General features: G+C 37.2%; 1 protein-coding gene across 4 annotated transcripts in view; it reads right to left on the minus strand.

Annotated features, from left to right (window-relative positions):
- The window catches only part of flrt2 (fibronectin leucine rich transmembrane protein 2), a 126,221-nt gene extending 103,834 nt beyond the window's left edge, over nt 1–22,387 (minus strand). For all 4 annotated transcript variants that reach the window (XM_055149482.1, XM_055149481.1, XM_055149479.1 and 1 more), the window contains exon 1: nt 22,202–22,387. The gene's annotated coding sequence lies outside the window, so the exon portion shown is untranslated. The remainder of the gene's footprint in view (nt 1–22,201) is intronic.
- Between the last annotated feature and the right edge of the window lie 270 nt (nt 22,388–22,657).

The following is a 22,657-nucleotide window of genomic DNA, read 5'->3' on the forward strand; positions in this document are numbered from 1 at the left end:
CTACCACGGTCGCCTTGTCGCCGTCATTTTTGATTTATGGATCTGCATCAAGGTCTATGCACTGCAATGTAATTCACCACCACAACTCTAGGAGGCTAGGATTTAAAAATGGCATTTGTGTATAAAAAATGAAGCGGGAAAGTGGAAATGTACGTAGAGCGGATGTAGAGAGGTAGCCGCTTTCACTTCGTAGAAACCGTCTGACCTCGCAGTGTTAGGGTTCGTTCGCTCGGTGGTGGGCGGGTACTTTTTTTCATTTAACCAGTCGCTGCTATTTGGTCGTGACGTATGTAATGCGCTGCTAACTGGTATATTAAGGTTTTCCCAAATCCCGTAGGAAGAAGGGCAATAACATCTTTCTCCTTGATAAAATTCAAACATTCTCTTTGTTCCGGCTTTAAATCCTCAATCTCGGGAATCGTTGCCAACACAGACTGTACGGCTCTTCGCTGATTGGTTGGTGCCCAGACTCGCTCTTCCGGGGTTTTTGCAAATTGTCTAGTGTATTCTGATTCCTGACCTAGTCGCTGGAGAGAAATGAAATTGAGCGGAGACATTAGGTGGAGCCAGCCTGGCTAGTAGAGAGGACCAATCACAGCTCTTATTGTCTGCGTCACTTCTCCTACTGTCTGCGTTGTTTCGATGCATAGTTAGAAAATTTCGGAGATGCACATCGGTCGATGCAGACGCTCTGAGGAGGGGGTTCACGGAAATGATTTGATGCACAACCATAAATTGGGCTTTAGGCTGTCCACATCTCCAAAACTCAAAATACTCTGTTCCACTGTGTGATGTCATGTAGTGGTGGTTTTCAAGTTAACAGCAGTGGCGGTTCTAGGATTTTTCTTGTCAGTTGATTGACAGAATAGGGGCACTTCAGGGGCCAATGAGGTTAGAGGTTCTTGTGAATCCCTCCCCTAGAACCACCCCTGGTTAACAGCTACCTTTGACCTTTAGTTCAGTAAAGATGGACAATTCCGGGGCTGAAATCATTCAAATGATTCTAGTGAAGGTGTATGTATGGAGTTTAAAAAGACCATGGCACACTTCCTGTATTACCACATGACATCCCAAGGTGGAACAGCATTTTCAGTTGTGTGTTCAGTTTGTGCGTTAAACATGTGTGAATGAAACAAAAGCAAAACTCAACTCCAGGTATGTTTTTGACAAAGATACACCATAATGACATAGATAATAATAATAATATGGAGTCAATAATGTACTTTATACTGTAGGTGGTTGCTTAATACTAACGCATTCACACCTCACAGTCTGAACTTGTTTACATCTGTTTTAGTCTAATTCAGGTTTAGTTTTGATTTTTGGCACAGTTTCGATGTGCTGTGTGTGCATGTTTGAACAGAACCTGAAGTGGGTAAAACGTCATGAGGAACTGCTGCGCAATTAATCAAAATGAAACTGTAATTACAATTTGCTCCAATATAATTTACAAAATGTGGTGTAATTGAAGAAAAGGAACAAAAAAGAAATATATTGAAATAATTGTTATGAATGATGTGGGCACACTATTGTAATCGGCTGGAATCTAGGCACATTTTGTTCAAACTTCTTGATGGGTAATTTTCATGTTGAAAATTAAAGATGTCTTCTTAATTTCCATTGCTAAAATGTTGTTTGCGAGGCCTCTGTCCTTCAATAAGGTTTTTTTTTGACACAGACACAGTTCTGTTTCCTTGTAAATAAGTACCCTTTAACAGCAACATATTACTCCAAAAGCTAAGAGCTCTCGTCTAAGTGAGAAGCAAAAGGAAAATAAAGATGTGAAATGCTATAAGAGCAGATAGGAACAAGAACACACACACACACAGACACATATACACACACACACACATACATACACTGTCACAACAGGGGCGGACTGGGATAAAAAACCAGCCCAGAACTTTTGGAAATTGAGGACCGGGGGAGCTTTGATGACTGCTGTCAAAGTGGAATATTTATTGTCCACTATCTGTCTTTCTCCACGGAGTTATAGCTTTGCTTGGATTGTTTCATATACCATATTTTTCAGACTATAAGGTGCACCGGATTATAAGGCGCAATATCAAAAATGTTGAATTCTCTCGTCTATTTTCATACATAAGGCACACCTGATTATAAGGCACATTAAGCGAAACAAACGGACAACACTTGAGACTGATCCCTTAGCCCAGACGTCCACGATCTATTGGCAGATCGTGGCATAATTCTCCCGGCGTTGCCTCCCTGTCTTGGTGAATGTGTATTATGAATGTGAATGTGGGTGGATCATTTAAGTTAGTTTTTTTTATTTCCTACGAGGAGGACTCAAATATACATTGAGTAATAATGTGTTTAATGCAATTTAATTAAACTATAAGCACTGAAAAAAAATAGCTTGCTCCTTGTGCGCTGATGCGGTCACCTTCTGTCGGACTAAGAACCATAAATAAACTTTACTGTGTGAGGCTCCTGACGATGGTAGCCGTAATGCTCAAGAGGTGCGGCTTTGTAGTTTACCAAACTTGTAGTAAAACATTTTGACAGATCGAGGTCAGTAACCACAACCAGAATTAATACATAAGCACCGGATTATAAGGCGCACTGTCAATATCTGAGAAAATTAAAGGATTTTAAGTGTGCCTTATAGTCCGAAAAATACGGTAGTATTATTGATTTATTCAGTTAAAGGTGTTTTTATTGGTAAAAAAAAAGAAAAAAAAAAGAATACATTCCTACTAGCAGGCTTACTTTACAAATGTGACCTATAAATGACATGTAATCACCTACATTTCCCCATTGTGATGGATACGTTTAATACCTGTGAAGTATTGAAGGCAAAGCAGTAACAACTCCATGGGGACAAGCAGGCGCGCACCCTCCGGCAGAAAAGTTACACAGGGCATCTTTATAATGTATTTATTTATGATTTTTCAGTAGTCATATTTTATTGATACTGTTTTTGTCATTATTCAGATTTAGTTCTGGCAAAACGCTCTGATATTTTTTCTACATTTCCTATATTGTAAAAGCTTTTCAAATCACTGCTCTTTTTATAGGATGTGTCTATCTCCAAACAATATATCTGCGTTTTCCCTTAAGAAACCTCTTTGTGTTTCTATGCAGCAGATATTGCAGGTCAGAAGGTTTAATAATGCAAAAGTTGATGGTGAGCAATAACAGGAAGTGTGGGGAGCCTCATATTGTGTTTGCGGCGTTGGCTACAGAGGTCGACCAAAATAAGCTAACCCGCGTGACACACTGACTCAAGCCTTTTGGGCAATTCCGCAGTAAGAGTCGGCCGTGATGTCAGACGCTTAGAAAGAAGAAAAAGAAGAAGAAGACGACGTGTGCAGACTATGCTCCAAATCACACTGGTCCGATTCTAAATTCTTAGTGCTTGTAAACTCATCACTGTGAATAATTAGCATGCTCAGAATGCAAAAAGTAAGTGAGGAGAATCCGTGTGTCATTCGTTCATTCGTTTTTTAATATAAAACCAAAAATAAGAAAATGAAAAAACAACTGTTTTCCTCATTATTTTGCCTCCAAAACCAGAATGAAAAAAACGGATAACGATTAGTTTGTTTTTTTTTTTAAGATAAAGAAGAGAGATGGAGGGGAGGGTCTCAGGCACCATGTCGACTGCTGTAAAAACGCTCATTGCGGTGGGACCAGAAATATATCTTTTTTTATATAATTTTTTTTTTTTTTTTATTGGTCACAGCTTATGGTTGGGTTTTTAGTGGGGTTTATAAATCTTGAATAGGCCAGAAAGTGATTTAGTGACTTATTAGTAACCAAGCTGTAAAAATGTCTGACCAGTTTTTTTTTTTTTTCAGTTTTCAATTTTGTGTTTAAATGAATAATAGAAAAAACGGATAACGGTCGTTTCTCATTTCCGTGATTTAAATTGCAGAACTTTTGCGCCGCATACGGACTGAACCAGGGCTGGGACCAGACCAGAACCAGACCGGAACTGAGACCAGGACTTAGACCAGGACCAGACCAGGACTGAGTCTGGGATTAGACCAGGATCAGGACTGAGACCAGGGCTGAGCTTGGGAACAGGACTGAGACCAGGACTGAGGCCGGGACCAGACCATGATCGGGACCAGATCGGGACCAGACCAGGACCAGACCGGGACTGAGACCTGGACTGAGACCTGGACAGAGACCTGGACAGAGACCAGGACCAGACCAGGACTGAAAATGGTTTAGTCTTGGTTTATTCCTGGTTTAGTCCTGTTTTAATCCCGATTCAGTCCTGGTTCAATCCGTCTGCGGCACAATAGTCTGGCATCGCAGTCTAAGTTATGGAAACAGGAAACATCTGTTATCCATTTTTTCCATAATTCATTTACACAAACACAACACAAAATCAAAAACTGAAAAAAACAAATCGTTATCCGTTTTTTTTTTTTCATTTTGGTTTTGGAGACAAATAATGAAGAAAACAATTTTTTTAATATATATATTGAAAAACGAATGAACGAATGATACACAGATTAAGGAGTAGTTTTGTAGTGCTGCAAACTATTGACTATTGGACTATATCTGTAAAAAATCTGGTTCTGCGCCTTTAAACCGAACCTTATATTTTAATTCTCATGTGTTCACACTTAGACTTGACACAGTGCACGATCTTTGTTTGAAAATCTGATTCTAATCATTTTAACACATTGTGCCAGTGGTGCGGGTTTAGCCACACGTATCAGATTGTTAGCGGTTTTAGCAGCGAGGCTAACTCAGAACACATGAGGGTGACATCACATCTGGCCCCGTCAAACACGAGAAATATAGGAGCATAGAGTTAAACATCTCCAACATGGCCGAAGTATAGAGCCCGGTGTCAGGAATACAGGAACAGTGACATCCGATCGTGAGAAAAGACCAGGGAGAGATAGTCGTTTTCACTGTCACTGTTCTCATATTTTCCCTTAATTTTTTTCTATTTACCATAGACTTTGGCTGGCCAAAGTGCTGTACAGAAACACAGAATAGACGAGGACAATCTCAGGACAATACAAACACAATACAACTACTAACATAGAAACATAGAAAACACTAAGATACTCAACAACAAGAATGAAATGAATGAAACAAGAACAAATGTACATGTCACTTGTTAAAAGCCAGTAAAAAAGGTGCGTTTTTAGGAGATTTTGATTTTAAAACTGTCTAAACTCTTCAAGGGGGTATAAGGGTGGATCAAATCAGAGATGTAGAGGGTGCTAGGGCGTGCAAACACTTAAAAGTAAATAAAAGAATTTTAAGGGGACAGTCTGGAATTTTGGACATAGGACCATTTCCTAGTGAGCCAGAGTGTTGCAGACGTGTGGAAACACTTTAAATATTCCATCCAGTTCTTATATTTGCAGAGGTCGCTGGTGCTAGGCTAGTGTATGTCAATAGCCACAGTTATGCCACTAAAAACAGTTTTACCCACTCCACAAAGCACCTAAGACAAATCTATTATTATAATACCAGACTGTTGATGTGAATGTCTGTGTTTGAAATAAAACTTAACCTTGTATCGCATGAATCGTCGCATGTTGTGGGACTATTTTCTCAGCAGCAGCGGGAATTTTACTTTGCCGGCAAGATAGGTGTTAGGGGATATCGGTCCGCCGCTGCCAAGCTTTTTATCAGGAAGTACAACTCGCTGCTGCTGCTCACACATAAATCCTTTAAATGCATTTTAAATTGACCTAATTTCCTAGTTAGCCAATGTTCAAAATTCCGGACTGTCCCTTTAAAATCAACTCTAAAAGACAGTGGGAGAGAGGTTAAAATAGGTGAGATTCTCTTGTGTTTCCGGGTTCCAGTTAAAAGTTGAGCCAATGAGTGTTGGACTCGTTGCAAAGGGCAAAGTGCATTTTAGCTGACACTAACATAAAGTGCGTTACAATAATCCAGTCTGGTGGTCACAATTGCAAGTATGATAGATTCGAAGTGTTCTGCTGACAAAATGGGCTTAATTTTACACAGATAGAATTACTTCTTAGATATTTCAAGATGATTAATTAACTGCACAGCACAACACAAGGCAACACTGTAAAGAAAACGTATAGTCAAAGAGTAAAGTCCCTTCTGTCATTCTGATGTTGAACTGACAGAAACAACTGTCTGATATGGTCACGGTTAGTTGTTTCCACATGGTTCTTAGCAATTCTCAAGTCATGTTTTTTTTTTCTTCCTATAAATAGCATAGGCTTTTACAGTATCCATATGGTGAAATTTTGAACTGTTGCCTTAATAATTGTCAACAAAATATCATATCTTTTTGAACAGTGAAAAGTCCTCAAAATGTCGTCTCACAGGATGCATTCAAATTGTTTTTTTTTGGGGGGGGGGGTTTGTTAGTTTTTTTAACTCCTTGTGGATTAATTAAGTTTAGTTTAAGACCACCACACACTACAGGAGAATTTGCTCAATTTTGGCTGCGATTTGCTTCTCCTTGAGTTCGGGGAGGCATGACCCGACTTTATGTCTTCATGTGCTATTTTGAAGCCGCTGCACTCCTCGTGTGTGTGCTGTCAGTGTGACTCTGAGCTGCTCTTTCATATGGTATATGGCCAATAAAACATAGCCAATAAAACAGAGCATCAGGGGCAAAAGGAGTTACGGACACACAGGTGCAAGATACAAACTCAGTATAGCGAAAATAAATATATAAGTTGTAAAGCTAAACTGCAGTATGTTCATTCATATTATCCCTAGAAATTGCCCTTTGCCAATAATGACACCCAGTCCATAAAACATCGCTATTAATCCAGTTTGAAGTGTTCTTTAAAAGTAAAATGGTGAGAGTAGTTCCTGACGTGTCTCTTTACATCCACGCAGTGCCCGGGTCGGGGTGAAGTTGCAGATTACTTCCTGTGTAGTTTATAACCACCTTCTGTGCATTAAAAATCATGTTTTTGAAGTATTGCACCACATTTCACAAATAATAATAACACAGTTTTGACTTCTAAATTAGAAGTGGCGTGCTCTGATCTTTTGAACACTTAAGAGTCTCAAAGAGAGTGGTTTTACTGTAGGAAACAGCTGACGCAAGGTATGTCACATCTTTATAGCCTGTGGTCTGTAGCCATATCCCACTGCAGTCTTTGTGATCGAAGATTTTAAATCTCATAAGATTCTCCTCGTGTCTGTGGTATGAGGACAAAACAACAACAGAACTCGGTCCAAGCGGGAATCAAACCTCCGAACTTCAGCTTTGGGGACAACTGCCCTAACCACTCAAGCCACTTTCACCCCAAGTGAAGAGAGTTTATATTGATAAAATAATTTGTTGAAATAAATTCACCATGGCGATAAATGGCCCAGTCAATAGGCTTGTGTTTTTAAAATCAGTATTTGTCTCTGTATGTTAAATCATTTTCAGCATTATTGTTTAAGGTGGACCTATAAAGTTGAATAAAGCACTTACTTTTTAAACTCTAACAAAGATTCTCTATCACATTAAAACCCTGAATCTCATTTACTCCGTGTCTTTGCTGAAACCTCCTTAAATGGCCTTTCTCCAGCCGAATTCTCGAAGTCACAACACTCGTAAATGACAATGGGGATTTCTGCCCCGAACAGAACTTGGGCTCAAATTGACTTTTTATGAGGTGTGAACATTAAACAGCGGCGAAAGATAAAGAAGAGAGATGGAGGGGAGGGTCTCAGGCACCATGTCGACTGCTGTAAAAACGCTCATTGCGGTGGGACCAGAAATATAGCTTTTTTTATATAATTTTTTATTTTTTTTTTATTGGTCACAGCTTATGGTTGGGTTTTTAGTGGGGTTTATAAATCTTGAATAGGCCAGAAAGTGATTTAGTGACTTATTAGTAACCAAGCTGTAAAAATGTCTGACCAGTTTCCTACGCAAGTCTTAACTGAGATCTGGGTGCCATTTTTAGTCAATTTATGGTTAATCGCTTGGAAACTACACATTTTTTCATTACTCTGAATGATATGGATAGCTCAATTGCTGTATTGAATTACATATGAAGGGCTTGTGATGTTTTAGCTGCCAATCTCTCTGTGTTTGTATTTGCTTTTTCTGATAAATTAAACTGTTTAATAAAGGATAAAAGGCCTATATTTTTCTGATCTGTGTTCTAATGTTGTTTCCTCATCGCAAACATACCTGGAGCTGTGTTTTGTTTCATTCACACTCCACTGTGTTTTTAAACTGAATGCACCTTCACTTAAATCTTCTGGATAATTTCAGCCCTGGAATTGCCAATCTCTACTAAACAAAAAGTAAAAGGTAGTTGTTAACTTGAAAACTACCGCTTCGTGACATCACAAGGTGGAACACAGCATTTTGAACTTTGTGTGAATGAAACAAAACACAACTCCAGATATGATTTTTGATGAGGAGGTAACAACATTCTAAGGTGACTTAAAGCTCACAGGAGTCTAAATATTAAATCTTGAGAGCTACAGTATATATACAGTATGTTATAGAGGACCTTAAAATACCGTATGTTTCGAACTATAAGGCACACTTAAAATCCATACATTTTCTCAAAAATCAACAGTGCGCCTTATAATCTGGTGCACCTTGTGTATGAATTCTGGTTGTGCTTACTGACCTTGAAACAATTTTCTCTGGTACACGGTGCTCAAAAATCTGTCAAAATGTTTTAGTATGACTTTGGTAAGATACAAAGCCGCACCGCTTGATGGATTGTCAGAGCATTACGGCTATCGTAAAGGCGAAATATAGTTCTGCGTCGGCATTTATGAAATCAATGAAATGCTACAGAGAATATAAGTCTATTCATATATATACGGTCTATGTGTATGACCTGCAGACTTACAATCTATGAAATGTTTCACATGAACCATTTCCAACGCAACAAAAGCACAGAACAGATTCACCATCAGCAGCACATCCTCTGTCACAGAAAGAACACTCATATTCCACCGAGTCGTGTCCTTTAGTGCGACAGAAGCTGACTGCATCGGCACACAAGGAGTGAGCAGTTTTTGAGCAGTGAGCAGTGCTTATAGTTTATGCAAATTAGCCATGTGGTTTTAAGTTTTGTTTCTGTAAAATATAAACAAATGTGCACAAAGCTGCATTAAACACATTATTACTCAATGTATATTTGAGTCCTCCTCATAAGAAATAAAAAAAAAAACTTTAATGATCCACCCACATTCACAATACACATTCACCAAGACAGGGAGGAAACGCCGGGAGAATTACGCCACGATCTGCCAATGGATTGTGGACGCCTGGGCTAAGGGATCAGTCTCAAGTGTCGTCCGTTTGTTTCAGTTAATGCGCCATATAATCCAGTGCGCCTTATAGTCCGGTACGGTAATTGTGATCATAATGAATTACGTGAATACATACGTGATATTGTATATGTAACTTGACTAAGCCAAGTTAATTGTAATATTGACATGACTATACACTGCAGCAGATTCAACCTTGACATTTAAAACTGTCCTTCTCTATTTGACTGTATAGGCCCTTTAGAATCTCATGAATGGAAATCTATTTAATTCTAATTGGTTCTTATTAAATTTAAGGTACATTCAATGGCGGCTTGTCATCGTAAACTCTAACTACATTATAGAGTTTCCTGCTGTAATAATGTGATTTGTTATATACAATGTGTCCTCACAGCGGGTCACTTTTGAATGTCTGTTTTGTGTGTTTAAAAGGGTCTTTTGTTTTTCTGGTTTGGACATCACCACCACAGTAATCAAGCACAGGGGAAAGTTAAATCATCATATTAGAAAATATATTATAATTTGCCAGTAAAAGCCAACTGGCCGGTATGAGCAGTTTTACAGAGACATCATGGTGACCTCATTTGGACAATATTTATGGTCGGTATTTTCCTGGGAAAGCTTGTGACATCCTGAGGGACAAAGAAAGCTACAAAAGAACGTACAGCACCAGCGCACATGTTTGGAGGGCGAATCTGGGCAGCTGCTAAAGTGCCCATATCACGCAATATTCTGATTTATGTTATAATGTTGTTTCCTCATCAGAAACATATGTGGAGTTGTGTTTTGTTTCATTCACACGTTTAACACACAAACTTTGCACATTCAGGCTGAGTTCTTTTTTAAAAACCATACACCTTCATTAATCATTGCTTCCCTGGAATTGCCAATCTCTCCTGAACTAAACAGTAGCTGTTAATTTGAAAACTACCTCCTCATGAGATCACATGGTGGAACAGAGCGTCTTAAATTTTGGAGATGTGGACAGATAAATAAAGGATTACTCAAACATGTGTGAATGAAACAAAACACAACTCTAAATACCATATTTTTCGGACCATAAGGCACACCGGATTATAAGGTGCAATATCAATAATGATGAATTCTCTCATCTATTTTCATACATAAGGTGCAGTGGATTATACGGCGCATTAAGCGAAACAAATGGATGACACTTGAGACTGATCCCTTAGCCCAAGCATTCATGATCCATTGGCAGATCATGGCGTAATTCACCCAGGGTTGCCTCCATGTCTTATTGAATGTGTATTATGAATGTGAATGTGGGTGGATAATTAAAGTTTTGTTTTGTTTTTTCTATGAGGATGACTCAAATATACATTGAGTAATAATGTGTTTAATACAGCTTTGGGCACATTTGTTTACGTTTTACAGAAGCAAAACTTAAAACCACATGGCTAATTTGCATAAACTCTAAGTGCTGAAAAAAACAGCTCATTCCTTGTCAGGTCAGCTTCTTTCGGACTAAAGGACACGATTCAGTGGAATATGAGTGTTCTTTCTGTGACAGAAGATGTGCTGTTGATGGTGAGTCTGTTCTGTGCTTCTATTGTGTTGGAGATGGTTCATGTGAAACTTTTCAGAGATTAAACCCCGCAAGGCTCCTGACTACGGTAGTCGTAATGCTCCGACAATCCATCAAGCGGTGCAGTGTCATAGCTTACCAAAATCGTACTAAAATGTTTTGACAGATTTTCAGCGCCGTGTACCACATAAAATTGGTTTGAGGTCAGTAGGCACAACCAGAATTAATACATAAGGCACACTGGCTTTTAAGACGCACTGTTGATTTTTGAGAAAATTAAATGATTTTAATTGTTTTTGTTTTTGAGGAGGTAGCAACATTCTAACATGACTTAAAGCTCACAAGAGTAAATTTTGCATAAGTATCCAGTATGAAAACCTCAATATGTTTCAAAAGCTTACTTTTGAGTTGGTGTTTTACATGTATTTCATCTTAGATAAATTTATCTTTGATAAATATGATAAGTACTTCCAGGGGCATGGCCTGTGGCAGCTGACTCTACAGAGGATAATGATGATTTGGTTATTTAAAAAAAAATAAAAATAAATTCTACCAAATTTCATTCTTAATTAATTGTTTTTTTGTGTGTGTTTGTTTGTTTAATACTTATTTTAATTAGTCTTTTCTTTATCTATTATTGTTATTGTTTGAAAGAGGAAAAACAATTCTGAAATTAAAATCTGAATTAGGAAAAGTGAGAATAAAATCTTGCATTACTTTTTTTCATTTTGTTTTGATGCTTTTACATAATTGTATTTTCTAACATTACCAAATAATTCAAGCCAAAGTAATAGTAATTTTGAATGCTGTAATTCATAACAGACTGGACCATTTTATATTAAGCACTATGTCAGTTTTTGGTTGGGCGTTCCTTACTGGCTTGTTTCTATGGATACGACATGCCTCTGCCTGGAATGTTCCACAATATGACATTAAAGAGCTCTACATGTATTTTTTATAGCTCAAAAATGAAGATAGAAAGGTTTAATACCATATTGTGAAACTCCAGAAAAAGCAATAACATCTCCAGGAGAAAAACATTTGATGTACCCTCCACTGGAAAAGTTACACAATGCACCTTTAACACCTCGTGCAGTACGGTATTTTCCCCCTTTCCATGCTCTCCGCTCACATGTCTCTGCTCTGGACCCTAATCCTATGATTGGATTCATGCGTGGGTATTAAGTGTAAAAACATACTCTTTTGGTGCATTCTTTCGAGATGAGTAAGATTTCGTATTTGTTTTAAGAGACGCCTAAGAATCCTGGGCATGTGAGCACACTGTACATACGAGAGCCCTCTTTACACATACTTAACTCTCATTAAACCTTATTCTCCTGTTTGGCTTTAATCACATTATTCTCTGGTATTTGGCTGTATTTGTGTTTCATACTGGCTGGATTGTCACGGGAGGTGGACTAAGCTTCTCCATGTATGTAAAATGGTAAATGAGCTCTCTGGCCTTATTCAAGTCCAACCACAATGCAACTTTTTAGATTAGTTTACTCTGTTTAATGTTCTTAAATTGTATCCATGTTGTTTTTACGGTTAATGCCCTGTAAAGTGATAAATAAACTTCAGTATTATCTCACATCCAGCGTTAAGAATAGGTCCATCGTGTAACTTTTTTTTGAGGAGGGTCCATAAAATGATAAAATTCTCCATTGACAAGTTATTGCTTCATCTGGAATGTTTCACAGTATGGCATTAAACTTTGCTACGTTCATGGAGACCAAGCCAGACCAAGTTACAGGTCAGATCTGTGAAGAGGCAACCCTGCTCACAGTCAGAATGCCTGTTTTTGTAGGTATTTTTTGAGCTACAAAACCACCAGTAATTTAATAAGCATGTTGGTGTTTTTATTTTAGAAAAAAAATTGTATAAAGTAATAGTATAGTAATAATAATAAAGAAAAATTTGTTACCCTGATTTGTATTTAATTTTTTTTTTCTTTTAAATGGTGAGTACTGTATTTTTCGGACTATAAGGCACATTTAAAATCCTTTAATTTTGTCAAAAATCAACAGTGCGCCTTATGTATCAATTCTGGTTGTGCTTTCTGACCTCGAACCAATTTCTTGTGGTACACGGTGCATAAAACCACCGGTAATTTAATAAGGATGAGGTAGAGCTAATGTCATACTGTGGAACATTCCAGGGAGAGCAATGACATATCCAAAGAAACAAGCAGACCTTGGGGGTCCGTCACCTTGTATATGAAAATGAATACCGGCTCGAGCGTCCCCCTGGATTGAAAGTCCCAGCTCAAGCGTTCCATTCTCTAAGCAGGAACGTCCCCCTCCTCCCTCCGGGTGCTCCCTTCTCTTGGGTGGCACACAGGTAACCACTATGCCCGGGAGTGGAGGGACATTCTCGCCAGCCTTTAGTATGTGATGTATTGAGTTAGAAAATCAGCATTCTATATCATAATAAAATGAAATGTGAAAGTAGCGAGGCCACATGTCGAACCTTGTTTATGTCATTTTACCAATCTTCCTAACGCGCACACATTTTTTCAGTATGTAATTTCAATATAAACCTCATTTGCTCACAGAAGTTTACTATGAAATCGTATTTAAATTTATTAATTTTTTTGTTCCCCATGTCCTATAGCATCTGTAACATGAACAGTGCAACACAAGAAACTTACAAAGCTAAAGAATTTGTTCAAAACTCATTCAGAATCACTTTTAGGAAGGTCTTAACTATGTCTTTCACTGAAATATGTGAGATAAAATCCTGAAATAGTTGTAGAACACAGGAGTTTCTGAGGCGGTGTGTCTCACTGGTGGACTATTCCTGAGGAGCAATTTGAGACACTGTATTTACTCTATTAGATTCAAACATTCTTTTATGCCACTAGCCGTTAATCTGCTAAACTCAGTGCTGTTAAAAAATAAAAGTAAAAGGCTTAGGGAGCGTGCAATCAAAACTGCACACAGGTCCAGGTGACTTAAAGGTCCTGTTGGTGCATCACTCGTGGTCATACTTGGTCTCGTATCTATTATTATTTTTTTTTCTATGGTGGTTTTTGTGTAGTGCTTTTGTTGTTTTGTTGTCCTGTTTCTTGATAAAGCACGTGATCCCCTGTGCCAAGACAAATTTCTTCCATGGGAGACAATAAAGGATTATCTGATCTTATTTGTGTGTGTCTGAGACCACATTATTTATTTTTATTTTATTTATTTATTTTTAATTTATATGTATATAGATTAACTAGCTTTCATAAAGGGTACAATTCAGGGGGACTTTCCAGCTTGGGGACTCTCCACACGGGGACTTTCCAGCTGATTCCCATGAAAATATATTAAGTTTAAAAGTACTGAATTGTAATCTATTCCTTTGCACCCTCTACTCAGGGTACTTCTGAATATAAGTATAGATAGATCAGATTATCAGGCCAATATTCTAAAAAAAAAAAGCACTTTTTAGGATATTGCCCAACCAGCTGTCTAAAGATGTTTAAAGAATATATGCATAAAGCTTTATTTGAACACTTAAGTCTAAAGAGGGTACTGAAGAAATGTAAGTACTCTGCTCTCTGGTCCAGTTTGCAGTAAAACAAGGTTGTGGTACTAAAGAGTCTTTGTACTAAATCCAAATTAGATCATCTGGAGAAAATAATCAAAATCTTCCCCAAAAAAATGGTCAAAGTTTATCAGCCATCGAATTCTCTGGAGGCAAAAGAACATTTCTCATCATCATAGTATAAAAATGCAACAAAATGATTCAACCAGCTTTATGTCTGTTGTGCTGTTCGACATAAAAATATTTGTCACAGATTAGAAAGGAAAAAACATAAGAGCGGTGCTTTCTGTTTTTCTCTCTGATATGCAGTTTAAAGCCTAAATTACATGATCAAATACCACAGTGTATGCCTTTAATTTTAGGAAAATACCACTAAATGAAATACTAGCTGTACTGGAACATAGTTAAACAAAATTTGTATTCACAATTTGATTATTTTTCGGTATACATACTGCATATTTAGTTGCTTTCCAACACTGCTCATATCTGTCTGTGAGCAGGCTTGCCTCTCCACAGATCTGACCTGTAACAATGGATGCTTTTCATTTTCGGAACGTACCACCAATTAAAATATAAACAAACTGTACTGGAATATAATTACACAAAATCTGTATTCACAATTTGGATATTTTTCAGTACATGTTTTAGTTACTTCCCAACACTGCTCATATTTGACAAACTTTATTGATCTACAAGAGAAATTATTTGGACACAGCAGCTCAAACATCACAAAAATATAATAACAAACAGCAAAAAACTAAATGGTAATAGTAAATTAGCAAGAGACTGGTGTCAGATACAAGTAAAATTTCAATCTATAAGTAAACAAATACACGTACTTCCCCCAGGTCCTGCTCAGTACTTCAGAGTTGTATTCAGACCCAGCTGGCTGTGGTGGGATGACGAGGCAGTTCTGTGGAATTAGGTTTGTCAGGGCATTGATTTTTGATGCTGCCCGAGGCTTGGTTAATGCTATTGTACTGTAAGTGCACCCCATGCTAATGGAATGGAGCAGTTTAATAATGAAGCACTTGGGACTATGCAAAGTGAAGCCATCATTTATAAGTACAAAATGATGTCTGTTTTAAGCCCATGTAATTTTCTAATCTCACTAGAAGTTAGTAGAATACACATATTTCTGTTAAATATGTGGGGCTACTTAGTGGGCTTCATATTAGGACTTTGCGTTGTGCTGATTGTGCATTGAATAACTTCAGGTTTTAAACTGCAGACCTCCACTAAATCATAATGGCATTTCAATTTAATAAGCAGATCATTTTTATTTTGGTGGTTTTTTTATTTTAGAAAAAAAAAATTAAGTAAAAAAAATACAAATCAGGATAACAAATTTTTCTTTTTTGTAGATGATGAGTACTGTATTTTTCGAACTATAAGGCACACTTAAAATCCTTACATTTTCTCAAAAATCGACAGTGTGCTTTATAATCTGGTGCACCTTTTGTATCAATTCTTTTTGTGCTTACTGACCTCGAACAGATTTCATGTGGTACACAGCGTATAAAACCACCGGTAATTTAATAGATGAGGTAGAGCTAATGTCATACTGTGGAACATTCCAGGCAAAGCAACAACATATCCACAGAAACAAGCAGGTGATCGGTCACCTGGGAAGAATACTATATATGAAAATATATTAAGTTAAAAAGTACTGAATACCTGCACTGAAGTGCAGGTATTCAGTACAGTATATTCAGTACAGTATCCTTTGCATGGTCAAATCAGGGTACTTTTGAATATAAGTAGAGATGAGTAGAGAGAGGCCAAAAATCTGCCAAAATGTTTTAGTACGACTTTGGTAAGCTACGAAGCCGCACCGCTTAATGAATTGTCGGAGTATTACAGCTACCGTAGTCAGGAGCCTCACTAAGTACTACAGAAGTTGCCCACATCAGCTCACAAAAGGACCAAGCTTTTTTTTCAGTGCTTATAGTTTATGCAAATTAGCCATGTGTTTTAAGTTTCGCTTCTATAAAATGTAAATGTAGCCGCCTTAGGTGAATAATCGCTCGTACAGATGCGTGCCTTTTCCATATATTTATTTTCCGTGTATATAAGTCACCGTAAGAGCTAAAAACATATACAGTGGTTAAATTCACATCCGTGACAATTATAAGTCAAAACATACAAAATATAAATCCCCCCATTCAAGATAAACCAATAAAATGTAAAAATGTAAAACAGTAAACAAATGTGCACAAAGCTGCATTAAATACATTATTACTCAGCGTGTATTTGTGTCTTCATAGGAAATAAAAATAATAATAATAATAATTAAAAAAACATAAATTATCCACTTCCATTCACATTCATAATACACATTCACTAAAACAGGGAGGCAATGTCGGGAGAATTATGCCACGATCTGCCGATGGATTGTGGATGCCTGGGCTAAGGGATCAGTCTCAAGTGTTGTCCGTTTGTTTCGCTTGATGCATCTTATAATCTGGTGTGTCATTATTGATATTTCGCTTTATAATCTGGTATATTATAGTGTTATAGTCCAAAAATTATGATAAGTACAAAGCAGCGGGCAAAGATAGGGGATAGGTGAAAACAAATTACAATCAAATTACAATTTAGGGTGCACTTATGATAAAGGAAACCCATTCTAACATGGTCTTAAAACACAAGTTGGTTTGTCTGTTTTATGTTACTACTGATCCTGAAAAATGCTAGTACTATGAACTGGCTATTACATTCTGAAATCAATATTCTCAGTAAAATATTTCAAGGAGAAAGAGTCAACCCAACTGTCTATGGTATTGTGCTGTTAATATTAATTACACAGCACAGATACAGAAAAAGTCAAGGTGCAGTATTATAAATTATATATAGATGAAATGCTTGTGTCTCCTTTTAATACACCTGGCTGTCAAGGTTTCATATCTCTCCTGCACAGGTATGGCGGGTGCAGATGTGAGCATTATAAAAGCTATAAACTCCACAATTTCCGAGGTGAATCCATCTTTAAAACATTTAATTATCCTTACTCCTTTGAGGGCTTCCTTCCGTCAAAACATCCCTGCGTTTTCACACGGACGGACTGAAGAACGGGCTCGAAACTGTTCCTTTTTCTTTTCACAAAAACACATTCCAGCTGTCAAATGCGTTCACTCTTGTACGTTTTATGAAAAAATACTTTGTGACTACCAGCTTGTCCCCTAAAGCAATTACACGTATGTGCTAGCTGACTCCGCTCACCTCGAACCTGGCTCTCCACTCAGCACCGTCCACCTGTCACCTCCGCTGACATATTAAAGACACATTTCCGAAACCAGGATTGAGAAATGCGCTCCGTGCGATTTGAAGTCACTTTGAAAAATTGCAAACGGAACTCAAGCATAATGAGACAATCCCTGCGAACGTGGTATGCAACAGTCTAGACTTAAGAGACAAATTTGATGACTGTTGTTTTGAATGGAAGGTTGCCCAGTTCTGCAGATGCTAAAGCTCTTCCTGCCTTGGGGCGAGTTCGGAGCTCCAAAGCTAATATAGCGTGATGGCTGTGGCCTTAGCACCAGCTGGGACAGGCCTGACAATAAAAGGAAGTGTCATACGTTGCATTAAACAAGGTGTTCAAAAGTCTGAGACTGCCAGACCACCTTAAAAATCAGGAAAACCATCTGCAGTCCCAGCACAAAATTCAATGCCAGCTTTAATGCCAGCACCACTACCAAATTTGGTACTCCTAACCATAAACCTGGCTCAAGACTTTGCACTGCTTTGTCTGGAATATTCCACAATATGGCATTATTTATCATTTGTATTAAGGTTGCGCTATTAATTTAATTTTGATTGTGATTTCTATTTGTGTGTCAAACGATCTTCAAACTCATAATCGAGTTGAAACGATTAAAGCGTAACAAAGTTTATTTTGGGATATTGTTTAATATAAATAAGTATGTGTATTTCATTTTAGATATAGAGATTGTAGAACAGCTGGATATATAATTTATTTTTGATACATTTATGTTTTTCTATGCCTTATTTCAGTGTTTCCCAAAGACTGGGTCACAACCCTCAGGTGGGTCGCAAGAGATTTTTTTGGGGTCGCCATGTCACGATCTAGCCTGGCTGGCACCACCTGGTGCCTCCACTCAATTTAATTTCCCTCCTGCGACTAGGTCAGGAATCGAAATACTCTAGACAGTTTGCAAAAACCCCGGAAGTGCGAGTTCGGGCACCAGCCAATCAGCAAAAAGCCATACATTCTGTGTTGGCAACGATTCTTGAAATTGAGGATTTAAAGACGGAACAAAGAGAATGTTTATTGAATTTTATTAAGGGGAAAGAGTTTTTGCCCTTCTTCCTACGGGATTTAGGAAAAGCTTAATATACCTATTAGCCCCGTTAGTGGCACATTACAAATGTCATGACCAAATAGCAGCGAATGGTTAAATGAAAAAAAGTACCCGCCTACCGTTGCACACATCGTAATGCTGCGAGGTCAGACAGTTTCCACTAAGTGAAACCGGCTGATGAGTCAGGCTAGTTTTTCTATGCCTTATTTCAGTGTTTCCTAAAGACTGGGTCACGACACTCAGGTGGGTCACAAGAGATATTTTTTGTCACCTTATGACAATCTGTATGTAGGTTTGCAATAAACAGGGCTACATTTAATGTCCAAATAGGCGACTTATGGATCCTTTTATTACTGTTTCTGTTACTGTTTTTCATTGTTTTAAACTTGAATAATACTAATAGTTCAGAAAGACAAGATCACTCAGTCAACAATAAAATATCCTCATTAATGTTCAATAATGGTCAAATCCACCTATATGATTAACTTATGTCTATTGATTTGGGGCGCGAAAGTTTAACTTTTAAAATATGGGTCCCCAGAAAAAAAAGTTTGGGAAACACTTATTTTATTCATTTTATACATCACAAAACTACTGAAAGGAACATATTTGTAGCCTATATTTATTTTAAATTTGAGAGTTTTGCGTAAATTATCAATCAACAAACAGTTTTTTTCTGAGAGAGAAATGCTGAATAAATGCATTAAATGCAACTAAAAAATAATCATGATTTCAATATTGACCAAAATAATCGTGATAATGACTTTTTTTCCCCATAGTCGAGCAGCCCTAGTTTATATGTATCCATTTAATACCATTTAATTTAATTGTTTTGCTGAAGAAATCTAATTTTGCTGTGAGCACGCCTGCCTCTCCACAGATCTGACTGTAACATAGAGATCTAATCGTTTCATGCCATACTGTGGGACTTTTCCATGGAGAACAGCATGTGACGGAACCTCCAGCAGAAAAGTTAGAATGCACCTTTAACCTTACATTCTATTTACAGTTCAAAATAGACTTTTCCCAATTTCATACTGCAGATTTGATTAAATTATGTGGGCGTGTAAAGCTAACTGAAAGCACTACCTTGTTTGAATCTCTTTTCCTCAAGTAATACTTATTCTGAACTTGAGCTGGCTTGTTCAGAACTACAATAACAAGCATATTACCGCAGGAGCACATGTACTACATTAATGAATCACCTCTCAGCGTTGATCCTTGTTCTATTATAGCCTGTAAATTGTTATGTTGAGATAAATGAGAGTCAATGGAGTGGGAGTTGGTGTGCTGCTTTTGCATCACGGATAAACTCACAATAAACAGCTTAATAAATTGGATATATTCACAGCAACAAAGAAAAAATAAATCAATTAAAGAACATGCATTTTATCGTTGTGTGTCCATAGGCAGATATAAAACTTTAAGACTTTTTGTAAAGAATCGCAGCTGTTTTTAGGGTCCATATTACACAATTTCTGATCTGTGTTTTAATGTTTCCTCATCACAAACATATTTAAGCTGAATTCAAAAGTCTGTTCCACCTTGTGATGTCATTTGGTGGTACAAGAAGTGCTCTGCCTTGGTTTTAAACTCCATACACCTTCACTCGAATTATTAGGAGGATTTCTGCTCTGGAATTTCCAATCTTTACCAAACAAAAGTTAAAAGGTAGATATTAACTTTAAAACTTTTTCTTAATGACATCACAAGGGGGAACAGAGCATTTTGAACTTTGGAGATGTAAATTGATAAGTAATGAAAGGTTAATCATACATGAGTGAATGAAAAAAACACAACTCCAGGTCTGTTTTAATGAAGAAACATTATAACATAGGTCTGTAAAAAGTAAAATTTGTGTAATATATGTTCTTTAAATTGGAGATTCCACTTAAAGATGAAACAGAATTAACTCATCAGTCATTTGTGTGCCTTTTTAGGAGACCACCCATTAAAATCATCAGCTGTACCTCCAGGGATTAGTGGGGCCAGAGGTTGACAGGACAGGCACAAAGGGCCACATAAAAACACAGGGGTGAAAACAGCGAGGTCCAAATGAACCTGTAGTTATGAATAATGCATGCACAAAGCGTTTATCTAATGGAACTCTTAAAGGGTTTGAAAGTGGAGCTGGGTTTTAAAGAGAGCCACGGGAGCTAGGACACTTCAGCTTCACAAATCACAAAGGCAAATTGAACAGAATAAAACTTTATATTGTAATAGCTACTACTATGACTAGTCAAGCGATTATTTCATATATCTGTATATTTCAATTTTCTAAACAAATTCTTAACCAAATAAAGGCTGGAATATGGTGGCTGAAAGCTTCTAATGGAGAATATTCATAAAGTGTGTTAAAGCTTCCTCCACTACTTTGAATGCACTGACTAGTTTGAAATAAGCTGAATGGTTGCAGTGGATAATCATGCTTATATTATAAATTCCAACAGCTCCAGAATATTCATGTCATTTTCAAATGTGATAAAATGTATGTGATAAAATAAAATGTGTTTTGTAAAACAGGACAAGTTTTTCTGCAAAAATTAGGTTTGTAAATCTTAAAAAAATATGCTCTTCCTGCTCTCTGAAACATTATATTTTTATATTACATATTTTTATTAATGTGAGATAGTCTATTTAGAAATTCTAAATAGATCTGTAGTTCAAAATTCGCTATAGACACTTACTATAAATACATAAATGCAATGCAAATACAATTAGGGAATTCTTGGTCCGGGTCAAATTTGGCCAGAATCATACTGTGAAGGCTTAAGAAATGAACAGTTTGTAAAAGTTAAACAAGGTGTTTAAAAGTCCATGACTGCCAGACCATCTTAAAAATTAGTAAAACCATCTGCAATCCCAGCACAAAATTCAATGCAAGCTAAAGATGAAAATCAGAAACAGTCTATTCTTTTTTTTTGGACAATTTTGACTTTTTTTTTTTCATACTAATGGCACTGTCTTTGCTATAAAAAGGCCTTTTCATATGTATTTTAAAGTTTGAAGTCCAGATAACAATTACAATTATCACTTTTTTTTTTTAGTCAACTTGTCAAGATTAGTTGATGACTTATAGCAGTCCTATAATTTTAGAAGTGATCAAAGATTTTCAAATAAGGTGTGATTTTGAAATTGTTCTATAAATGTGTAATAAAGTCATATGTCTATAACCATTAACTAGAGCTGTTTGTTTGAAAGAGAACATACAGTGGATAAAAGATCTAATATAAAAACTCATATATGTGTTCTTTTCTTTACTGAGCTTGCCCCATGTGGTCTTTTTCAGTTTTAAAAGTATATTTAATTAGATATAAGTGGCAGTTATTAATTACATAAATATCCAGCGTTCATTTTATTTTACTGTGTCTCGAGTATTGAATTTAAAAAAAAACAGCGCAATTAAAAATTAAACCCACTCTATTATGCTTTAAGGACCTTTTAGGGGCACTCAAGCATTTTTACAAATTAGTCTTGACAAGTACTCTATGTGCTGTTTCACATTTTAATAAACAGTTTAGCATCCAGATTTAAAATATAAAATGACCTCACTGCAAAAGACACAGAGTATTGCACTTACGGTTTCCCGGACGGTCTCTGGTCAGCGCAGGGTCACACGAAACCAGGGTGACCCCAAACAGCAGTCGCCCCGGGGATGATGACTTAAACGCGCAAATGAAGTCTCCTCTAATCGTACCAGGATGACCCGACAGCCTCGGTCTTTTCGTCCCGCGACAAAACAAAAGACAATGCACGCAAAAATTCACTTCTCTCCTTTCTTCCTCCTTCCTTTTTGTTGTAACGTAACCTCTTGAGAAACAGACGCACGCCGAGCCAGCTCTGCGCTCTCTCCCTTTCTCTCGCTCCACTCGATTTTCTTTTCTTTTTTTTTCATGTGTTTTTTGGTATTATTTAACTCTTGATTCGGCGACCGGGCGATGAGCTCACTTCACTTCTAGCTCGGGTTTCAAGTCTCTTTTTTGCAGGAATGTGAGGGCAGACTGCAGCTTTGACAGAGGTGCTGCGGAGGTCAGAG

This window comes from Boleophthalmus pectinirostris, unplaced genomic scaffold (genome assembly GCF_026225935.1).
Source record: "Boleophthalmus pectinirostris isolate CB_2022bp ecotype Guang Dong unplaced genomic scaffold, ASM2622593v1 HiC_scaffold_13, whole genome shotgun sequence".
NCBI lineage: Eukaryota > Metazoa > Chordata > Actinopteri > Gobiiformes > Gobiidae > Boleophthalmus > Boleophthalmus pectinirostris.